Genomic DNA, 7509 nt, shown 5'->3' on the forward strand with positions numbered 1-7509 from the left:
CCAGCATACGCTAGATTTATGGCAGTACCACACTATACATACCTGTTATGGAGATTGCCTGGACCCAAGGGACCAATCACGGTCAAAGGGAGTTTTGCTTTAGCTGATAAGTGCGACAAGGATTTCCATCGATTGTCAGAAACCTTCGGGATGCAAGCGGAATACTTGGCGTCGAAGAGCATGACTGATTACGACGTACTGCCAGACGTCGGAAAGCCAAACAAAGAATCAACTTTCAACACGAGAGAAAAATTCTAAGGAGGTGCAGATTCACCCGACGGATCCAAAAAGACGACATCCATTGCAAACAACATGGATATCGCATAGGAAAGCGCGCTCGTCGAGTTCCTCCGTGAGAACTGGAAAATCTTCGCATGGTGTCCAGCTGACATGCCAGGAGTACCCAGGGAACTTGCCGAGCACCACCTAAATTTGGATCCAACAGCGAAACCAATCAGACAACCTTTGCGGCGCTTTTCCGAACCAAACCGCAAATCCATGCTATCAGAAATAAATCGACTAGAGGAAGCTGGTTTTATCAGAGAGATATCTACAGAAGCCACATGGGTAGCTAACCCAGTGATGGTGCCAAAGAAAAACACGACGAGTCCTTCGCATGTGCGTCGACTTCACGTGTCTCAACAAACATTGCCCTAAGGATCACTTTCCCCTCCCAAGGATCGATCAAATTATCGACTCCACGGCAGGTTGTGAACGTCTTTCCTTTTGGATGCATATTCTGGTTATAACCAGATCAGACTAAAAGAAGATGACGAAGCCAAGACAGCGTTTATTACACCTTACGGCGTGTTTTGCTACAAGACAATGCCCTTCGGTCTAAAAAATGCGGGAGCAACATATCAGAGGATGATGCAGAAGTGTTTAGCAACACGATTGGGAAAAACGTGCAAGTATACATCGATGATGTCGTCATAACATAAAAAAAGGGGGCAACGCTGATCGAGGATCTCAAAGAAACTTTTGACAACCTCGACAAATTCTGCCTCAAGCCGAACCCGACGAAGTGTTCTTTTGGGGTCCCGGCAGGAGAACTTCGGGATTTCTAGTTTCAGCAAGAGGGATTGAAGCAAATCCCGACAAAATACAAGCCATAGTAACAATGAGGAAGCCAACAAAGTTGAAAGAAATACAGCAACTAACCGGGCGAGTCGCAGCTGCGAGCAGATTCGTCGCCGGGTTAGGAGAAAAAGCACTACCATTTTATGCGCCGATAAAGCAAGGAGATAAATTCCGATGGAACGAAGAAGCTGATCGAGCTTTCGAAGATCTAAAGCGAAAAATATCGACACCACCAATCTTAGTGGCTCCTAAGGAAAAGGAACCTCTCCTGCTGTATATTGCAGCCACGCCCCAAGTGGTTAGCACGGTGTTAGTTGTCGAAAGAGAAGAAGAAGGGAAAATCCATGGAGTGCAGCGACCAGTATACTTCGTGAGCGAAGTCTTGTCGCCCTCGAAACGGAGGTACCCTCGGTACCAAAAGCTAGCATATGGAGTGTTCACGACGACACGAAAATTGCGCCACTATTTTTCGGCACACCCGATCATAGTGGTCAATGAAGCTCCTTTGTCAAATATACTTGAACAACCCGGAAGCTACGGGTCGTGTCTCCCTTTGGGGAATAGAACTTTCCCCTCGGGACATCACGTATGAAAAAAGAAAAGCAATAAAGTCGCAAATACTACCGGACTTCATCGCAGAGTGGATGGAGTTGCAAAATACGGGACCCCGCATTTATCGAGAACCCGGACTATGAACTTCGATGGGTCCAAGAGGCTAGAAGGGGCTGGCGCAGGAGTAGTACTCATATCACCCGAAGGCGACAAGTTGAAGTACATCCTTCGTATGACGTTCCCCAACGCATCTAACAATGAAGCGGAATATGAGGCTCTCATACACGGGATGAAAATGGCGAAAGCCTGCGGAGCAACTCGACTAAAAATCTTTGGCGACTCACAGTTGGTAGCTCAGCAAGTTATGAACCAATGTGACGCAGTCAATGATAGCATGATGGCATACAAGGAGGTGTACAATGAGCTCGAGAAATTGTTCGATGGATGCGAAGTAAAACATATTAGCAGATTGAGCAACGACGAAGCCGACGTTCTTGCAAACATCGGGTCGCGGTGCCTTGCGGTCCCACCAGGCGTATTTTGGGAGGAGATAACAGAGAGATCCACTGAGACGACAAAATCAAAAAAGAAGGAGAAGAAACCCTCGGGGGCTATCAAGGAGAAGCAAGAGGAAGAAGAAGAAGAGCAAGACCTGGTCCTAGTAATACAGATACCATGGATGCAGCCATACATATCATATATCCTCGGAAAGAAATACTCGGATGATCCAGCTTGAGGCAAGGCGAGTAATCCGACGCTCCAAAGCTTTCACGGTGGTTAAAGGAGAATTATATAAGCGAAGTATTTCAGGCGTCTTGCAAAGGTGCGTTACACTCGAAGAAGGAAGAATAATTCTAAAGGACGTACATGAAGGAATATGTGGCCACCACGCAAGTAGTCGAGCTATCGCAGCCAAGGTTTTTCGGGCAGGATTCTACTCGGTTGACAGCAATAGAGGACGCTAAGGACATAGTACGAACTTGCGACGCGTGTCAAAGGTTTGCCGCAAAACCTCACTCTCCAGCAGCAGAGCTAGCACCAATACCTTTGTCATGGCCCTTTGCACAATGGGGACTCGACATGGTAGGCAAGTTACATAAATCGTCGCCAGGAGGAAAGGAATACATGCTAGTAGCTATCGACAAATTCACAAAATGGATAGAAGCGAAGCCGATAAATTCACCAGACGGAGCATCTGCAGTAAAATTCATAAAAGACCTCGTCTTCGATTTGGAGTGCCCCACAAGCATCGTCACAGTACAACGGCGAGTAACTTCACGTCCAATGAATTCAAAGACTATTGCGAAGAGGTGGGTATCAAGCTGAACTTTGCATCAGTTGCACATCCTCAAACCAATGGGCAAGTCGAGAAAGCCAATGGCATCATCTGCAATGGCATCAAGAAGCGCTTGTTAGGACCACTAGAAAAAGCTCGACATACCTGGCCCGAGGAACTACCAAGTGTGTTGTGGAGTATCCGAACAACTCCAAATACAGCGACACAAGAAACTCCGTTTTTTCTGGTACATGGAGCAGAAGCAGTACTACCAATCGAGATAGAGCACAACTCTCCACGTGTCGCGGAGTATGACGAAGAAACGTCGAGAAAAGCATTAGAAGATGATGTGGACGCACTTGATGAAGCTCGAGATGAAGTATTATCTCGAGTAACCAAATATCAACGGGACTTGAAGAATTACCACGATCGACGTTTGCGGCCAAGATCTTTTCAGGTGGGCGACCTAGTTCTTCGGCTCACGCAAAAAAGTCATGAAAAACTCGAGTCACCGTGGCTCGGCCCTTACATCGTCACGGAAGTAATCGGAGGAGGAGCATACAGGATAAAGGACAAGAAGACAGGGGTGGAGGAGCCAAACCCCCGGAACGTGGCGCAACTCAGGCGGTTCTACGCCTAGAGTCGAAATATAGTCCTTGTAAAACTTCAATGTACTGAAACGCCCGCGAGTTTTCAGACGCACTCTTTTCCTTTTTCGGGGCACCGAGTGGGGTCGGAGAAGGTTTTTAATGAGGCGGGCTCGCGGTGCTGCAATATAATAAAGATAGTGGCTATATCACCTTCTTCTTTGTCAACGCGACCAAAGTCATCGCTCCGACGAATTTCAATATAGTTCATCGATAAAAGAAGAAAAAATCTTGCCTTGGTATTCAAATACCTCGTGAGTCAATAAAAATACAAAATAGTACTCAATAAAAGCTCGGGGGCTCATACTTGCCTTCAATATATAAATGCCTTGGTCCACAACCTCGCAAATATACAAATATAGAAAAAAGTCACCGAAACACTCGGGGCTAGACAAACATAGAAATATAATGGTTGCTTTACAATATGGTCATGGACTACAAAGAAGAAATTTCTACAAGAAGCAAATAACTAGTCTTGATTCAAGTATGTCGTCAAGAGTAACTCGTTCTCTTCAGGAGCAGCACCAAGAAAGTCGGCATAATGGCCATCGGCAAAAAAGTCGGCATCCATCCGAAGAAGGTCCTCAATCATTTCTTCGGCTATAGGTGTAACCTTCGTGTTAATCCTATCAACACCAACTCTCCGGCGTTTTACCTTTTGATGAACCCTCTCGACAACTTGGGCAAGGTCAAGCTTTGAGTGACAGATCTGGAGCATGATAAGAGCAAATCTGGCACCAGCTACCAGTTGTGCTTTGACAAAATCATGGATACTGCGAGCATCCTTGAATCTTTCCATCAATTCAGGAAGAGTTTTTGGTGGGACATTCCGAGGAAACATGGAGTTGTAAACCATAGATAAGGTTTTGGTACAGAAGTGAAGGAAATCACGGGTTTGAGAGGTACGATCCCGAAATCTCGGTAATTTGGCGGGTCCTCTCCGGAGTGGCCCAAAACAAAGAACCATGGTCCAAGGAAAGATTGACAAGGAGGTTTGTCCTAGTGTTTACCCTCTCTTCCTCGGCAAGCAGAGATCAATAAAGGCACCTATCAACACAACAAAGGGACAACCTTTAGGAGACAATAGCATGAAGATGAAAGATATCACAAGACGAGACAAACATACCCGACATATCTCGCACCGGCTTCATTCATTAACTCGAGCATGAAATTTTCTCGAGTGACCGCTTTTTCAGCTTCGAACAAAGAATCTCCTTAGCAGCCATAGCCTCATGGACCTGTCGAAGGGCAACTTTTCGGCTTCAGATGATTTACGAGACTGCTCCATCATCACAAGTGTTTGCTTTTTCGCATACTGAAGTTGTTGTCGAAGATCATTCAATTCTTGCGACAGGGTATCATCGACAGGTGCAGTATCAGTAACAGTTCTCTCCCCGCGGAAAGAAGGCGAAGCATTGGAAGGAGTAGGGATTGGAGTATAGTTATCAAATATCAACTGAAATTTAAAACAGAACAACATTAAAAAACAGGCAAAGATAGAGTTCTTCATTAATCTCTCGAGAATAATTACAAGGGCACTACAAATGGGGCTAGGGAAATACGTGTCGCCAAAAGATTACTTTGGCGACAAGAGCAAAAGAAGCAAAAGAAAAACGAGAGGCATGCAACTAGACCTCCGGCCTTGACGAACTAGGAGTCGACGTTGGCTGGATCCCGAGATACGCCAAGATTTTCTTCGTATTGGGCTTGGCCGCCTTCATCGCTGACTTCCACCTCGACTCGTTCTATCGGATCGGTGTCGCCAACCTTCGTCCGGCCGAGAGTCTCGCTGACCGTCCGCAACCGTAGCAACAGTATTTTCAACCGCTACCTTCATGTTCTCATGGCGCAGCTTCAGCCCAAGATCTTCTGATGTATTGAACATCTTGGCGAGGTCAAGGAAAGTCGAAGGTTCCTCTTTCTTCGGGAAGAAGTAGGGGAACAACGCCGACAAAGCCCCACTGGCATTGGCCACACCTTCACGAATTTCGCGTCCATGGGACTCTAGAAGAGAAAGTGCGTCAAGGAGAGGGTCATTGACAGATTTCTCCAGATCAAAATCTTGGTTGGTTTGAGCTGCCACATAAAACAGAATGTTAGTCGAAAACCAAGAAACAAGAAGTACAAACAAAAAGAAGGGACAAGCGATATTACTCAGCGTGCGTCGACTTTGCGAATTCAAGCGCTTGATGATCCCTTGTTCTCGTGCAACCTGTGCAGATTTTTGGTCGTGCAAGGCAGATTCAGCATCTTTGAGCCTTTGCTGCAATTCTTCGACACTAGCAGCCTTTGCCTTGGCATCATCAGCTTCAGCTCTGGCTTCGCTAGCGGCAAGCTCAGCCTTCTTGCGAGCCGTTTCACTTTTCTCAAGATTCCGAGAAAGTGTCTCGGCACGTTTGTTAGCCTCTGCAAGTTTTTCTGTTGAGAAAGGAAAAGAAAGAGAAGAAAGATTCAAAATAGCGACAAGCGTAAGGAGGAAAAATTCAAGGAAAAACAGCAAGTAGAACGGTCGTTACCTTCGGCTCTGCTGGCATACTCGCGGTACCCAATAAATTGGGACCCGATGCGGATGAGATCCTTGATCATAGGCTGTCAAAGAAAAAAGTAAGAAGGGGAAAAACTTCGGCATTACAATAGTAAGGGTCCGCAAAAGCAAAATAGAGGAAATATAGATCTCGATAAACTTACATCATCTAAGAGCTGCGACGAAGAGCTGCCCAATTGAGGAGGAGGCTCAACGACCATTTCAACCCTTGCCCTTTTTGGCGAAGGGACAAGGGGGCTTGACGGTGGAATAGTAGTGACGACGTTTTGTTGGGGAGACGATGTTTCATCTCCTTCAACTAACGTGTCTGAAACAAGCACAGTACGTGACGTGCTGGTCCGAGGAGCTACGTCAGTAACTGGTACTTCTTCCTCATCACTAGTAAACAAAAATTGACAGTATAAAAAGCAAGACAGAGTTAAACCTTTCGAGTACATCAAAAAAGGAGGAGAGATAAAATTGACTTACGAGCTGATGAGGGACTCAAAATAAGGATCATAAGCTGCCTTCGGATCCGAAGGAACAACTTCTTCAGCCTTAGAAATGCCAGAATCCTCGACTTCAGTCCTTTTCCTTTTGTTCTTCGGAGAAACAGCAGGAGGAAGGGATTCAGTCGACTCACTGGCCTCAGACTCAGCTTCTCTCTCATGAGAAGCCGCAGATTTGTGAGAACCCGCAACTTCACTTTCAGGAACAGAAGAGCCCTGAGTATCGTCGGCAACGATGGTCATTTCTTCGACCTCTCCACCCTCAGGAAGAGGAGGAAGGGAAGTTATACTAGGATGATCCTGAAAAAATAGAAACCAAAGAAAAGGTAAAGACATAACAGTACAATGAGATGCAAGAAAAAAGGTGCAACAAGATAAAAACGCGGAAAGACAAAATACCTTGGGGAGTGGATTGGTGGAGCTGTATGGTTCCACACGACAAGAAGAAGGAACTGGATCTTTGCCCAAGCGAGAAAGTCTTCGAACCAACTTCTCCAAGTCCTTGGTGGAAAGGTCACCGGAGATTCTGTTGGCGTCATTTTCACCAGAGTACGTCCAAAGGGGATTTTTGCGAGCCTGAAGAGGCTGCACTCTAATCCTAAGGAAGTAGGCAGTGATTTGAACACCAGATAGCTCCTCGCCTCGAGTATTTTGAAGCTGGCGAATGCGAGACATGAGCGCCTCTGTCGCCTTTTTCTCTTCCTCAGAAGCTTCGGCATCCCAAGAACGGCGACGTTGGATTTTGGCATTTCCGTCGAAAGGAACTATGTTGTGCTCAACAGAGTTGGCGCTTTCTTCGTGAATGTAAAGCCACTTCTTGCGCCATCCTTGGACAGAATCAGGAAACTTGACGTCGAAATAATCGACATCAGTACGAATACAGATAACAACGCCACCTATGTTATAAGTGACGTTGTGGGA

Source organism: Lolium rigidum, chromosome 6 (genome assembly GCF_022539505.1).
Source record: "Lolium rigidum isolate FL_2022 chromosome 6, APGP_CSIRO_Lrig_0.1, whole genome shotgun sequence".
NCBI lineage: Eukaryota > Viridiplantae > Streptophyta > Magnoliopsida > Poales > Poaceae > Lolium > Lolium rigidum.